The sequence below is a fragment of the Pristiophorus japonicus genome, chromosome 20 (genome assembly GCF_044704955.1).
Source record: "Pristiophorus japonicus isolate sPriJap1 chromosome 20, sPriJap1.hap1, whole genome shotgun sequence".
NCBI classification, from domain to species: Eukaryota; Metazoa; Chordata; class Chondrichthyes; family Pristiophoridae; genus Pristiophorus; species Pristiophorus japonicus.
Window position 1 is genome coordinate 9304988 of NC_091996.1, and position 16377 is coordinate 9321364.

The window sequence follows — 16377 nt, forward strand, 5'->3', positions numbered from 1 at the left end:
GGGCAATGCGCCCAGGGAAGCCCCCCGTAGCCCCTGGCCATGGCCCGCCAAGCCTTGGTCATGCATCCATGTGGACTATACAGGTCCTTTCATGGGAAAAATGTTTTTGGTTGTCGTAGACACCTACTCCAAATGGATCGAGTGTGACATTTTAAATTCAAGCACATCCTCTGCCAGGGTAGAAAGTCTACGGGCAATGTTCGCTGACCAAGGTCAACCGTACATCTTGGTCAGCGACAATGGCTCGTGCTTCACAAGCACTGAATTCCAGGACTTCATGGCAGGCAATGGAATTAACCATGTCAGACCGGCACCGTTCAAGCCGGCCTCAAACAGCCAGGCAGAACGAGCAGTGCAGATAATCAAACAGGAGATGCTCAGAATCCAAGGGGGTTCCCTACAATGCCGCTTATCACGCCTCCTGTTGGCCTACAGATCCCGACCACACTCGCTCACAGGGGTTCTACCCGCAGAGCTGCTAATGAAAAGGACGCTCAAAACCCAGTTATCCCTTATACACCCCACCATGAAAGAAATTGTCGAGAGCAGGCGCCAGTCACAATATGACTACCATGACAGGAATGCGAGGGCGCAATGTATTGATGTAAATGACCCTGTTTTTGTCCTCAACTACGCTGCAGGGCCCAAATGGTTTGCAGGCACTGTGGTTGCCAAAGAGGGAAATAGGATTCTGGTAGTTAAACTTACCAATGGACAAATCTGCTGCAAACATGTGGATCAAACAAAAAGGAGGTTCAGCAACACCATAGAAGAAGCAGAGGAAGAACATGATATAAAGTTCACTCCTCCACAGGTGACCGAACACAGGAACCAAAGGGAGGAGAGCCCAGTCACTGTGGGCAATCCGGACAGGCCTGAGGCACCGCAAACAGCAGACACTCAGGCCAGCGCCCAACAACCGGAGCCCCAACTCAGGCGCTCTACAAGAGAGCGTAAACCACCAGAGAGACTCAACCTGTGATCCCAATAAGACTTTGGGGGGGAGGTGATGTCATTTATTCAACCAGCATTGTAACCCATGCATAATCTGATCTAAGTTGTACACTGTGAGAACAATGATCACTAGGTGGTGAACTTGTGGGAGACACTCCTAACCTGGACCTTCAGATATAAAAGGGGAAGCTCCACCCACTTCCATCACTTGAGTGCGATGGAATAAAGGATAGGTCACAGACTGACCTCTCAAGCATGGGCCTCGTGTGCATTTATACTGTATAGTAAGGATGTAACAATTTCCCTTTCATAAAACCATGCTGACTCTGCTTGACTGTATTATGATTTTCCAAATGTCCTGCCAGCACTACCTTAATAATGGACTCCAGCATTTTCCCAACGACAGATGTTAGGCTAACTGGTCCATAGTTTCCTGCTTTCTGTCTCCCTCCCTTTTTAAATAGGGGTGTTACATGTGCAGTTTTCCAATCTGCTGGGACCTCTCCAGAATCCAAGGAATTTTGGTAGATTACATCCAATGCATCCACCATCACTGCAGTCACTTCTTTTAAGATCCTAGAATGCAAGCCATCAGGTTCAGGGGACTTGTCCGCCTTTAGTCCCATTAGTTTGCCTAGTACTTTTTCTCAAGTGATAGTGATAGTGATTGTTTTAAGTTCTTATGTTGCACTGCCTCTAAGATAAGTATGTCCTTCCACAGATAAGGAGATCAAAACTGTGCACAGTACTCCAGGCATGGTCTCACCAAACCCTGTACAACATTACAACAGTGACTACACTTCAAAATAGTAATACATTGGCTGTAAAGCGTTTTGGGGCATCGTGGGTTTGTAAAAGGTGCTATATAAATGCAAGTTTTTAAAAATTGCTGCTGCGATATCGCAATTTATTTCAGCATTCTATTGTATGAGCCGAAAACCTCTATATTAAATCAGCGGAGCAGCCTGCAGTCAAAGAATTACATGAATGTGACTGAGATGCATTTTTTCTTATTTTATTTCGCAGGTGGATTCTGGCACTCTAGCCTCATCGACATGAACCGAATAGACTATTTTATTCCTTTTCTCCCATTGGAGCACAGACATGTTGTGTTGTGTGCAAAAGCTGAGATGTAATCGAGACATTTTAAAGATATTGAGCAAGTGGCAATCAAAGTGACAGAAGAAACAAGGTACTTTCCAAAGGACAAGAGGATATTTTCGATCTATGGCTGCCAATATGTGGCTGGAGAAGTGGATAAGAAAATAAGAACAAAAGAATTAGGAACAGGAGTAGGCCATCTAGCCCCTCGAGCCTGCTCCGCCATTCAACAAGATCATGGCTGATCTGGCCGTGGACACAGCTCCACTTACCCGCCCGCCCCCCGTAACCCTTAATTCCCTTATTGTTAAAAATCTATCTATCTGTGACTTGAATACATTCAATGAGCTAGCCTCAACTGCTTCCTTGGGCAGAGAATTCCACAGATTCACAACCCTCTGGGAGAAGAAATTCCTTCTCAACTCGGTTTTAAATTGGCTCCCCCATATTTTGAGGCTGTGCCCCCTAGTTCTAGTTTCCCTGACCAATGGAAACAACCTCTCTGCCTCTATCTTGTCTATCCCTTTCATTATTTTAAATGTTTCTATAAGATCACCCCTCATCCTTCTGAACTCCAACGAGTAAAGACCCAGTCTACTCAATCTATCATCATAAGGTAACCCCCTCATCTCCGCAATTAGTCTAGTGAATCGTCTCTGTACCCCCTCCAAGGCTAGTATATCCTTCCTTCAGTAAGGTGACCAAAACTGCACGCAGTACTCCAGGTGCGGCCTCACCAATACCCTATACAGTTGCAGAAGGATCGCCCTGCTTTTGTACTCTATCCCTCTCGCAATGAAGGCCAACATTCCATTCGCCTTCCTGATTACCTGCTGCACCTGCAAACTAACTTTTTGGGATTCATGCACAAGGACCCCCAGGTCCCTCTGCACCGCAGCATGTTGTAATTTCCCTCATTCAAATACTATTACCTTTTACTGTTTTTTTTCCAAGGTGGATGACCTCACATTTTCCGACATTGTATTCCATCTGCCAAACCTTAGCCCATTCGCTTAACCTATTTAAATCTCTTTGCAGCCTCTCTGAGTCCTCTACACAACCTGCTTTCCCACTAATCTTTGTGTCATCTGCAAATTTTGTTACACTACACTCTGTCCCCTCTTCCAGGTCATCTATGTATATTGTAAACAGTTGTGGTCCCAGCACCGATCCCTGTGGCACACCACTAACCACCGATTTCCAACCTGAAAAGGACCCATTTATCCCGACTCTCTGCTTTCTGTTAGCCAGCCAATTCTCTATCCATGCTAATACATTTCCTCTGACTCCGCGTACCTTTATCTTCTGAAGTAACCTTTTGTGTCGCACCTTATCGAATGCCTTTTGGAAATCTAAATACACCACATCCATCGGTACACCTCTATCCACCATGCTCGTTATATCCTCAAAGAATTCCAGTAAATTAGTTAAACATGATTTCCCCTTCATGAATCCATGTTGCGTCTGCTTGACTGCACTATTCCTATCTAGATATCCCGCTATTTCTTCCTTAATGATAGTTTCAAGCATTTTCCCCACTACAGATGTTAAACTAACCAGCCTATAGTTACCTGCCTTTTGTCTGCCCCCTTTTTTAAACAGAGGCGTTACATTAGCTGCTTTCCAATCCGCTGGTACCTCCCCAGAGTCCAGAGAATTTTGGTAGATTATAACGAATGCATCTGTTATAACTTCCGCCATCTCTTTTAATACCCTGGGGTGCATTTCATCAGGTCGAGGGGACTTGTCTACCTTGAGTCCCATTAGCCTGTCCAGCACTACCTCCCTAGTGATAGTGATTGTCTCAAGGTCCTCCCTTCCCACATTCCCGTGACCAGCAATTTTTGGCATGGTTTTTGTGTCTTCCACTGTGAAGACCGAAGCAAAATAATTGTTTAAGGTCTCAGCCATTTCCACATTTCCCATTACTAAACCCCCCTTCTCATCTTCTAAAGGACCAACATTTACTTTAGTCACTCTCTTCCGTTTTATATATCAGTAAAAGCTTTTACTATCTGTTTTTATGTTTTGCGCAAGTTTACTATCGTAATCTATCTTTCCTTTCTTTATTGCTTTCTTAGTCATTCTTTGCTGTCGTTTAAAATTTTCCCAATCTTCTAGTTTCCCACTAACCTTGGCCACCTTATACGCATTGGTTTTTAATTTGATACTCTCCTTTATTTCCCTGGTTATCCATGGCTGGTTATCCCTTCTCTTACCGCCCTTCTTTTTCACTGGAATATATTTTTGGTGACCACTATGAAAGAACTCCTTAAAAGTCCTTCACTGTTCCTCAATTGTGCCACCGTTTAGTCTGTGTTCCCAGTCTACTTTAGCTAACTCTGCCCTCATCCCACTGTAGTCCCCTTTGTTTAAGCATAGTACGCTCGTTTGAGACACTACTTCCTCACCCTCAATCTGTATTACAAATTCAACCATACTGTGATCACTCACTCCGAGAGGATCTTGTACTAGGAGATCGTTTATTATTCCTGTCTCATTACACAGGACCAGATCTAAGATAGCTTGCTCCCTTGTAGGTTCTGTAAGATAGTGTTCTAAGACACAATCCCGTATGCATTCTATGAATTCCTCCTCCAGGCTACCCCGTGCGATTTGATGTGACCAATCGATATGTAGGTTAAAATCCCCCATGATTACTGCCATTCCTTTTTCACATGCCTCTATTATTCCCTTGGTTATTGTCCGCCCCACCGTTGAGTTATTATTTGGGGGCCTATAAACTACGCCCACCAGTGACTTTTTCTCCTTACTATCTCTAATCTCCACCCACAATGATTCAACATTTTGTTCATTCGAGCCAATATCGTCTCTCACAACTGCCTTGATATCATCTTTTATTAACAGAGCTACTCCACCTCCTTTCCCTTCTTGTCTATCCTTCCGAATTGTCAGATACCCCTGTATGTTTAATTCCCAGTCTTGGCCACCCTGCAACCACGTTTCTCTAATGGCCACCAAATCATACCCATTTGTAATGATCTGTGCCGTCAACTCATTTACTTTATTTCGAATGCTGCGTGCGTTTAGGTAGAGTGTTTTAATACTAGTTTTTAAACCATGATTTTTAGTTTTGACCCCTCCTGCAGCCCCTTTATATTCATACATATTGTCCTTTCCTATCACCTTGTGGTTTACACTTACCCCAGTGCTACTCTGCTCTGTTGCCTCCTGCCTTTTGCATTTTTTCTTGGGGTCCTGTTCATCTGCGCTCTTACCCACTCTAACTAGCTCAGAGCCCTCCCCTGGGTTCCGAATACTCCTCGCATTGAGGCACCGAGCTTTCAGGCTTGCCTTTTTATTACACTTTGACCCTTTAGAATTTTGCTGTACATTGGCCGTTTTTGTTTTTTGCCTTGGGTTTCTCTGCCCTCCACTTTTACTCATCTCCTTTCTGTCTTTTGCTTCTATCTCCATTTTGTTTCCCTCTGTCTCCCTGCATTGGTTCCCATCCCCCTGCTATATTAGTTTAACTCCTCCCCAACAGCACTAGCAAACACTCCCCCTAGGACATTGGTTCCGGTCCTGCCCAGGTGCAGACCGTCTGGTTTGTACTGGTCCCACCTCCCCAGAACCGGTTCCAATGCCCCAGGAATTTGAATCCCTCCCTGCTGCACCACTGCTCAAGCCACGTATTCATCTGCGCTATCCTGTGATTCCTACTCTGACTAGCACGTGGCACTGGTAGCAATCCCGAGATTACTACTTTTGAGGTCCTACTTTTTAATTTAGCTCCTAGCTCCTTAAATTCGTCTCGTAGGACCTCATCCCTTTTTTTACCGATGTCGTTGGTACCAATGTGCACCACGACAACCTGAAGTCTTTTAGTAGAATTTCTTTATGTGGCAGATTACGCTCTGCACTGGGGCAGTGTGCTCACCTTTCAGTTCTGAATCCTGGCTCTGGATTTAGCCTCGATCAATGGGATAAATTCTCTCTTGGTACCCACATCTTTCTTTTCTGTGTGTGTCTCTTTCTCGCGCTGTCTCTCTCTCGCCGTCTCTCTCTCTCGTTCTCTTTATCTCGCTGACTCTCTCTCGCCGTCTCTCTCTCTCACACCATCTTTCTTGCACTCATGCTCATTGTGCTCACCTTGCCCATTGCCTTTTCTCTGATAAATATCAAATGTGAAATGAGTTTCGACAATCTTAGTCTAGCTCCCAGTGGGCTCGGCTCCGCAGCACACAAACGTCTAACAATTTTGCACTAGAGATTTTGCTCAGACTAAGTCTGGGAGATGTGTTACTGAATCTTCTCGAATAATCACCGTATATTTAAATACATTTTGTCTCAAGTTTTCTTGTGTATATTATTTGTGGATCAACTTCGTCCCCCAAAAGTGCTTTTGACAAGGAAATCAAATGTTGACACTGAAATAAACACACACAGACCCGAAGAATCCTCATTTCCCGAGGAAAGGTCATGCCTGCAGATTTCTCATGGCCATTCAGACAATGGGAGCGCTTGACGCTCAGACACTGGGCGACCAAAAGTGCAAGCTTGTCGAACTAATAACGGAGGAGCTTGTTTTTTGTGACGGTTTTGGTTTTGTAAGTAAACATATATATATTTCCACCTCAGCAATGAGCCACACTGGTTTTTAATTGTTTTCGCACTATTGCTTGTTTACCCACATTTGTGAAAATGTTGACAAGTTTTCATTAAAAAAAAACTGCAACACAGTTCTGGGTGCGGTGTGTTTATTTGCTGCATGTTATAAACTATTCTGGAAAGGGTTTTGTGCATTGGATTTCTTTCCCTGTTGTTGAATGGCCAATATCAGATAGGTCTCTCCCAATTTATCCTCGATTTCATACGGACCTTCCCAGTTAGCATCCCAGCCCCAACCCTGCCGCTTTAACAATTCTAGCAGCTCACACAACAACAACTTGTATTTATATAGCGCCTTTAACATAGCAAAACATCCCAAGGCGCTTCACAGGAGTATTACAAGACAAAGATTTGGCACTGAGTCACATAAGGTGAAATTAGGGCAGGTGACCAAAAGCTTTGTCAAAGAGGTAGGTTTTAAGGAGCGTCTTAAAGGAGGAAAGAGGCGGAGAGGTGTAGGCAGGGAACTCCAGAGCGTAGGGCTGACCAACAGAAGGCACGGAACAACAGGAGATATTCCTCCTTTGTTTTTGTAGCTAGCAACACATCAGCTACATACGCCAACGGGCATTCTGCTTTAGCTAGCCTTTCTGCTCGTCTCTGTGTCAGAAGGTTGTGGGTTCAAATCCCAATCCAGGGACCTGAGCACATAAATCTAGGCTGATACTCCAGCGGAGTGCTGCACTGTCGGAGGTGCCGTCTTTCGGATGAGACGTTAAACCGAGGCCCCGTCTGTGCCCTCAGGTGGACGTAAAAGATCCCACGGCACTATCTCAAAGAAAAGCAGGGGGAGTTATCCCCGGTGTCCTGGCCAATATTTATCCCTCAATCAACATAACAGAAAACAGGTTATCTAGTCATTACCACATTGCTGTTTGTGGGAGCATGCTGTGTGCAAATTGGCTGCCAGGTCTCCTACATTGCAACAGTGACTACACTCCAAAAATATTTCATTGGCTGTAATGTGCTTTGGGGCGTCCGGTGGTTGTGATAGGTGCTATAGAAATACAAGTCTTTCTTTCTAAAGCAGATCGAACTGCTGGAAGCTCTAAAGGTGTGAGACCAACATCTTTAAAAAAAACTAGTACAGTGAGCAATTAACTCTGCTTGTCAAACTGTAGTGGGGGGAGTTTGCATCACACAATAGCAGTTTGCAGAAGCTGTATTTTTTTCACTTTTTAAAACTCATTTGCGTATTTAACACTTGTGTTTCAGTCCCCCGCCCCGATTTCATTGATCAGGCAATAGGATTGGGACACTCACGACTCATATCAGATACTCGTGCCGTCTTTGTGATTGCTCCCCCTTCTGTGGACCTAGCAAAGGCTTCCTCTTCCTTATTAATGACCTTAGCCAAGGTTTTCATTCTGCATCTCTTCTGCACATTCTACCAGGTGTATCAGTACCACTACCATAGCTGCACTATGACCAACACATGGGATATAATTCTAATCCAAGGGTGTATGTTCATATTTAGTCCAAGATTGTAAAACCGAACCTACCACAGCGGTTCAGCCAGGTTTTTGTCAGTGTCATTTTGTAGTTCTTTGATTTGTTCTTTCAAAACGACGCAATTCCTTCGTTGTTCAAACCCACTCTTTTCCAATGCTGTCTGCTCTTCACTCAACTTAGGGATCGGTTCTCCTTGAGGTTCAAAACCTTTATACCCTGCTTATACCGTGTCTACCGCTGTACCGTTGATGGTTTCTTTCTCCAGCTCGTGGTATATTGTATACCCTTCTATGTTGATTTCGTGTCTGGGCTTCAGACAGAAGTTAGGGCATCCGATGGGGCATGTTAATACCCCTCCCACAGTCATGTTAGCGGCCGTAATGCTGACGCACCATCGCCTGTTTCCTTGTGATGCCGCTGTGGTCTTATAGTCCAACGCCCATGGTGTGATTCTTAGGACACATCCCTTTGCTTGGCCGTATCCACAGTCATCCTTGCCCTCCTGAAACGACTCTCAGCATAACACAACCTGGTTATTCTTATAACAATCTGTTATGGACACATTCCTGGTCTTATTCCCATGTTTAATAACATACTGATGCAGCTTGTGGGATCTTACTCGTGTTTGGTTCCTTACTTTCCCTATGTTTGTAACCTTATATAGACCTTGTCCGTTAGTAAGGTTATACTGGGGAATGCTTACTATGGGCCCTATTATGTTCTGGTGGCCAGTGACGCATTTATTCTCTGGGGCCCATGCATGGATATTCTTCCGAACCTGACAGGCTTGACTAGGATTTTTATCCAGCGTCCAAGTTTTAAAAACATCGTTAGTTATCCAGTCCAGGACTTCCCCGTTCTGTAACTGTTCTAAATTATGTTCCATTGAGGCCAGCACATACAGCAGCCGCACTTGCCTTAGCGGTTCAGTCGTTCAATAGGTTAATGGTCTTTGCATGATATCTCAAGGTGTGGGCTACCTGCAGTATCTCCCATTCGGCCCCATTCCCTAGTTAGGCCTGCAGCTTGTTATCATCTCCTCTTCCTTACAGCCCTTTCAGAGTACGGGCTAAAGTACTCACTTGCACTTCGATGGCCTGCAGGTCTATAGTGTTGATTGTCGCAACCTCGGCCGCATAGCCCGCACCTGCCATTTCCAATATGCCCCTCTTTCTTCTTGTCTTTCGGGTCACCACGAATTTCATGGCCCTTCCAGCGCTCGCAGTGTCAGATTCTTATATAGTTTGATCATTTTGGGCCCACAGAAACGGGAGATAGTTATATCCGTCAGGTTTAAAAATACTGTGATCACCCGCTGTGGCACCCTGAAATGGACTCTGTCTTTCGTTCGTTTCATCACCAACCCGCCGGAGCCCCCCCCCCCCCCGGTCATATCTGGGCATACCAGGGGCTCTGGTGGGGGGGCAGTCGTAATGTAAATTCCTGGATTCTTTTACCTCAATCTGGTTCAGTAAAATTACTGAGTCGAATACCTCTTGTGCTTTGAACAAAGCAGTTTTTATTACCGGCCAGTAAGACCTATCAGACAGAAGATATACTCTCTGGATAGAGCGTACACACTCCCTACGGATAGGTGAAGTTACATCGTAAAGCGTTAACAGTTATACAGTTTTGAAATCAGATAACAAAATACAAATGGATTGACAGTCTAACTCAGCCACTCATTAGTCAATCTATATGAGATGTTTTTCTTGAAAGCTCAAGCATTGCCTCTAAATGTTCCAATCTAGTGGTGTAACTATTAGCTGAGACCTTGCAATTTCATGTTACAATTAGATATTATTGGCAGGATTAGTGACTTGAAACCTTGAGACAGACTGTTAGCTATGCTGATGTTGCACTATTTGCAATCTGACATTCTCCCAGCTATTCTTCCATGGCTTATACATTTTCATATATCCCTTTTACTTTACTGTCCTTAATTCCATATATTCCGTTCAGATATCCACAGTAACAGGGGCTGTGGTAGTTGGTGGGGCAGTGGTGGTGGGTCTACCTCGGGGAACAACTTCCCAGCACCACTCACCACTGGTCCCATTTGTGCATTTGGAGGGCGGGTATAACTTCTGCTCATCATGACCTTGCTCAGGTACTCCTGAGAATTCAGTGAAATGTGGTGTGCACCTTATCTGCACCCCTTCCTTCCGGGTGCATTGTTTTTGTCTCTTTTCCCCCCCTCCCCCAGGCTACCTGACATACCGCAGTGCCAATTGTTGTGGAGTATTACAAAGATATTCAACACAAGTCTGTTTTGGAGAAAGGAATTGTTTATTATAAAGTACTTGATCAAGGGAGAGACAGCTTCTACACGAGTTCAGTAACTTGGTGACCCAAACCAGCCGTTCTCTCTGAACAATTGTCGGGTTACTGTTTTTATACAGTCAAAATACATAAAAAATCATGAAGTTCCACGTGGAGGCTTTCCATTTGTTGTTTCCCTTAATGTGTCACGAGTCTTCGTCTACCTACTATGATTACATTGGTACATACGATTACAATGATTTAATTGGTACATACAATTCCAGCAATTTCATTCTGTGGCCCCTCATCTGATTAGTCACGCGCTACATAATTTCTGTGAACTCCTCCAAACCCATTTGTTTTGTGTGATCGTTTCATTCTTGAATAGGTTTAACAACACAGCTAGAGTGTCCTCAATCAGTCTCTGTCTCCCGTTATCTCATACTACGCTATGTGATTCTTAGCTAGCCCCCTGCAGTCTGTTTTTTCTACAATTACTGTCTACATTTGTCTTGGTTTTACTACTATGACTGTTTATACTGGGCAAATACCAGATACTATCTTCTTGAGAGTTCTTTGACCTCAGCTATGACCCTTTCTAAGGAGAATTCATTCTGTCTCTATTTGCTTTGCTCTTTGTTCTATTCCTTGATAACAGCAAACCGATTAATGAGTGCAGAGGTACCACAGCATTCTGTTCTCAGAGTGTCGAGTTCAGCAACACATGTCTTTTCTGTCTTTACTGTGAACCTCGCTTATGGTTTTAACTTTACTGGATTAATTTCCGTCTGATTAATTTGTTCTTCTACACATGCCATGTCGTCCTGTCACTTTTTACAGAAGAAGCTATCAACGATGAGGTCCGTGCAGAGGCGAACAGGTGTCGGGCCACCAGTCCCCAGCGATATCACTGAGATAGAGGAGCGGGTGCTCGCACTCGTGGGGACGCACACCCGGACAGCCACGGATGCATCTGCAGACCTTGAAGTGATGCCACATGAGTAAAGCTTACACCATTGTGTAATGTAAAGTCAATAGATGCCACACCCACTCATATCCGAACAATCATATATGATAGATGATTTCTAAAATTGTCATAGAAATAATGCTGAGCCAATGAAAATCATTGCAGTGCAAATGTGTTGATGGTCATGAAATGTGATGTCTGTGATGATTTTGAGAGCGGTGGTGCTTTTGTCATGCATATGCTGTGTGTAGCGCTGGACTCACCTTGTGACCTTAGCACCCCCTTCTCTAATAAACTCATTTGTGTTTTGCAGCTGAGCCAGCAGCGCGGCCCCAGGCAAGACCACAGAGGCCAAAAGGTGGGGGCGCGGGACCTGACTCTCCGGGCGATCCTACATCTGGTGCTGAGGAGCTCCGATTCTTGCCCGTCAATCCGCTGGGTCGGTTCTCCACGGATGAGAGCGCGGACTTCGAGGAACCTGCATCGCCACGCTCCAGAAGCCAATCCACCCCAAGGCCATCTAGTGATCCTCCAGTCATTCCCGCCTCCACTCTGGAGGTACTAGCCCCAATCACCTTGCCACAGGGTACCCTATTTGTCCTCAGGATGGTGCTGACCCCGCAGAGGCCTCGTGGACATGGCAGGTCTGTTCCACGAGCGCCACATGAGAGTGGAGAGATGGTACAGTTGTCCAGGAGGACTGTAGACTTTGGTGACCAGCTCATCGAAGCATTGGGGGGGGGGGGCATATCCCGACAGCTGGCCACCATGACTGAGTACATTCCGCAGATGGCGAAGGCCCTGGATGCGATTCTCAGAGGTCCCAGAGCACGGCACTCCACCCCTAGTTTCTGCACCAACACTGCGAACGACAGATGAGAGCAAGGACCAAGATTCTGCTTCTGCAGCAGAGAATTTTGCCCCCTCGGCACCCCCTGCTCCTGTACCCGTGAAACCATCGCATCTGCCTTCATCCCCCCCAATGAGGCACCGCCTGAGGAGCTCCTCGGCCAGGCGCCGTGGAGCAAGGAGGGGAAGAGGTAGACGTGGGGAGAAGAAGGGGAGGGGGGAAAGGAAAGTGAGGTGCATGTCCACAGGTGATGGCTGTGTTATATCTCCATCTGGGTGTATGCAATTTATTGCAATGTATGGGGGCCAGGGACCACGCTCCTGCTTTGCCTTTGTATTCTGTGTTGCTGGACATGTTGAACATTTGATTGATGTCAATGGTGGAAAAAGTGGCGTGAGGGCGGGGTTTGGGTGTTATTGCTTGTGATACTTATGATTTCAGACCAATGTTGGTATAAATTTTTTTTATTGAACATAACCTTGTTGCGCATTGTCTCAGATAGCTGGCCCATTACATGATTCCTTAACATGAAAGGGTTGAATACAACTTAACTTCAATCAATGTAAACTTTAACTGGCACCAAGATGATGGGCACCATTGATGTCTGAACTGCACATACACAGCAGAATGTCAGCGTTGTCACTCACATCAACGCTCTTTCAGGCAAATCGTTCAGATATCAGCTCCTCATGTAAGAGTCTTGCAGCTATGTAGCCACCATGGGCCCTTCCATGCAGTCTGGAGGGGGTCGTGGGCATGGTTGCATAGCCAGCCTGATTGTTTGGCCCTAGGTCAGCGTCCAGCCCCTGTCGTCCTCTTCCTCTCTCTCCTGAGGTGGAGCATCAGTGCCTTCTGGCAATTCTTGGCCCCTCCTGATAGCCAGGCTGTGCAGCATCGAGCACACGACCACGAATCTACCTACTTGCTCAGGGTTTTACTGTAGCTCCCCTCCTGAGTGGTCAAGATATCTGAAGTGCTGCTTAAGCACAGTTATTGTTTTCTGGACCACATTGCATGTGTCTCTGTGGCTCCGGTTATGTCGCTTCTCGGCCTCGGTGTGGGTGTCACGTAGGGGGGGTCATCAGCCAGGTGGCTAGGCCATATTGGTTATCACCAAGCATCAGCATTGTCCTTGTGGCTGACTCTTAAAGATGTCAGGATGTGAGGCTCATTGAAGGTGCCCGGTCAGTTGGCATTCACTGCCAGTATGATCTGGTTGTGGTCAACAACTAGTTGGACCTTCAGGGAGTGAAATCCTTTTGTGTTATAAAAACGCTCCGGGTCCTGAGAAGGTGGCCGCATGGTGATGTGAGTGCACTGTATAGCTCCCTGCATGCTGGGGAACATAGCAATGCGGTAGAATGCTCCAGCCCTGTCAGTCTGAGCCTCTGTGGTCATGGGGAAGCTGATAAAGTCCACCCTTCTCGCATACAGGGCCTCGGTGACCTGTCTAATGCAGCGATGGGTTGCATGGTGAGACAGAGGGCAAATCTCGACCGAGGAGGCCCGATAGGAACCGGACACATAGAAAGACAGTGCCGCGGTGACCTTGACCTCGACCGACACTGATGTCCTGATGGCAGGCTGCATATGTGGCCTGATGAGCTCACATATTTCATTGATCACCACCTTGTGGAAGCACAGTCTCTGAAGGCAGGTGTGGTTGGAGACATCGAGATAAGACCTCTTTTCCTTGTACGAGGTGCGTATGGTCTGGCCCTCCTCCTCATTCTTGTCTTAAACTGGGGACATAATGATGTGCATCACACATTGAGACATCTGCACTCTGCAGCATCTACGTATTAATCGATGCAGGTTGAGAAATGGCTGGCCCTATTGCATTGAAAGTCTAACAGCGATTGATCAGAAGCAATGATTTCCTCACTAAAATACACCTCAAGTAAACCCCTAATAGTCCAGAGTCTGAAAATATGTCTGTTGAGATGTTCACTTCACCTGAGAAGAATTCCAGAGTCAATGTAAACTCCCCCGAAGTTGAAGCCGCCTTGTGAATGAAGCGACCTGCAATTTTAAAAAATGGCAGCCACACCGCTGGCGTTAGTTCAGAACAGTTCCACTTTTTATGGGCGTTTCTTTGGGCGAGCAATATGTGGCCGATATTTGTGCAAGGTGATGAAAGCGATTGTGAATGATCTCCTGGGCGATAGTTTCGCCAAATGTGCTCTTTACGACAAAAAAAATGGGCGAGCGGTATTATTGAATCTCATCGTTAATTCCGTGCGGAAAGTATCGCTGGCGATATTATGGGTGTTGATTTCGCCCTTTCTGATGATTCCGTCCAAAAAAAGTGGACGGGTGGTAATATTTTTTCCCGGCGTTAAGCACACGGGGAAAGTAACGCTCGGCGATAAGTTTCCTAAAAATGCCTGTCAGTTTCCATTTTGTGCCAAAATGCGCGCTATGTGGGCGTTATACGTCATTTCAGTGGTAAAATGGGCGTTAAGTGTGCGTTAAGCATGCAAAAAAAGTGGAGGTTCTAGCCCATGGTCCCCTAGTTTTAGTTTCCCCTATGAGTGGAGTTACCCTCTCTGCATCCATCTTGTCAAGCCCCCTCGTTATCTTATATGTTTCGATAAGATCACCTCTCATTCTTCTGAACTCCAATGAATATAGCCCAACCTACTCAACCTATCCTCATAAGTCAACCCCCTCATCTCCGGAATCAACCTAGTGAACCTTCTCTGAACAGCCTCCAATGTAAGTATATCCTTCCTTAAATACGGAGACCAAAACTATACAGTACTCCAGGTGTGGCCTCACCAATATCCTGTACAGTTGTAGCAGGACTTCTCTGCTTTTATACTCTATCCCCCTTGCAATAAAGGCCAATATTCCATTTGCCTTCCTGATTACTTGCTGTACCTGCATACTAACTTTTTGTGCTTCATGCACAAGGACCCCCAGGTCTCTCTGTACTGCAGCACTTTGCAATTTTACTCCATTTAAAGATAATTTGCTTTTCTATTTTGCTGCCAAAGAGAATAACCTCACATTTTCCCACATTATACTCCCATCTGCCAAATTTTTGCCCACTCACTTAGCCTGTTGCAGATTTTTTGTGTCCTCCTCACAATTTGCTTTCCCAGCCATCTTTGTATCATCAGCAAACGTGGCTACAATACACTTGGTCCCTTCATCCAAGTCATTAATATAGATTGTAAATAGTTGAGGACCCAGCACCGATCCCTGCAGCACCCCACTCATCACTATTTGCCAACTGGAAAATGACCCATTTATCTCAACTCTCTGTTTTCTGTTAGTTGTCCAATCCTCTATCCATGCTAATATATTAATCCCAACCCCGTGAACTTTTATCTTGTGCAGTAATCTTTTATGTGGCACCTTATCGAATGCCTTCTGGAAATCCAAATAGACCACATCCATTGGTTCCCCCGTATCCACACTGTTCGTTACATCCTCAAGAACTCTAGCAAATTTGTCAAACATGATTTCCCATTCATAAAACCATGCTGACTCTGCTTGATTGAATCATGCTTTACCAAATGTCCCGCTACTGCTTCCTTAATAATGGACTCCAGCATTTTCCCAATGACAGATGTTAGGCTAACTGGTCTATAGTTTCCTGCTTTTTGTCTGCCTCCTTTTTTAAATAGGAGCGTTACATTTGCGGTTTTCCAATCTGCTGGGACTGCCCCAGAATCCAGGGAATTTTAGTAGATTACAACCAATGCATCCACTATCTCTGCAGCCACTTTTCTTAAGACCCTAGGATGTAAGGCATCAGATCCAGTGGACTTGTCTGCCATTAGTCCCATTATTTTACCTAGTACTACTTCATTAGTGATAGTGATTGTATTAAGTTCCTCCCTACCTATAGCCCCTTCATTATCCACTATTGGGATGTTTTTAGTGTCTTCTACCATGAAGATCGATACAAAATATTTGTTCAACGTCTCTGCCATCTCCCTGTTCTCCATTATTAATTCCCCAGTCTCATCCTCCAGGGGACCAACATTTACTTTAGCCACTCTTTTCCTTTTTATGTACCTGTAGAAACTCTTATTCTTAGGACACTGGTTTGAGAACCAACTTTCTCTCCCTCCAACTGAATTTGAAATCCAACTATATTATGGTGACTCATTCCTAGAGAATCTTTTACTACGAGATCGTTTATTAA

At 45.3% G+C, this 16377-nt stretch overlaps 1 pseudogene; it reads left to right on the plus strand.

Moving 5' to 3' along the window:
* The window catches only part of LOC139233081 (torsin-1A-like), a 37002-nt pseudogene extending 20625 nt beyond the window's left edge, over window positions 1-16377 (plus strand).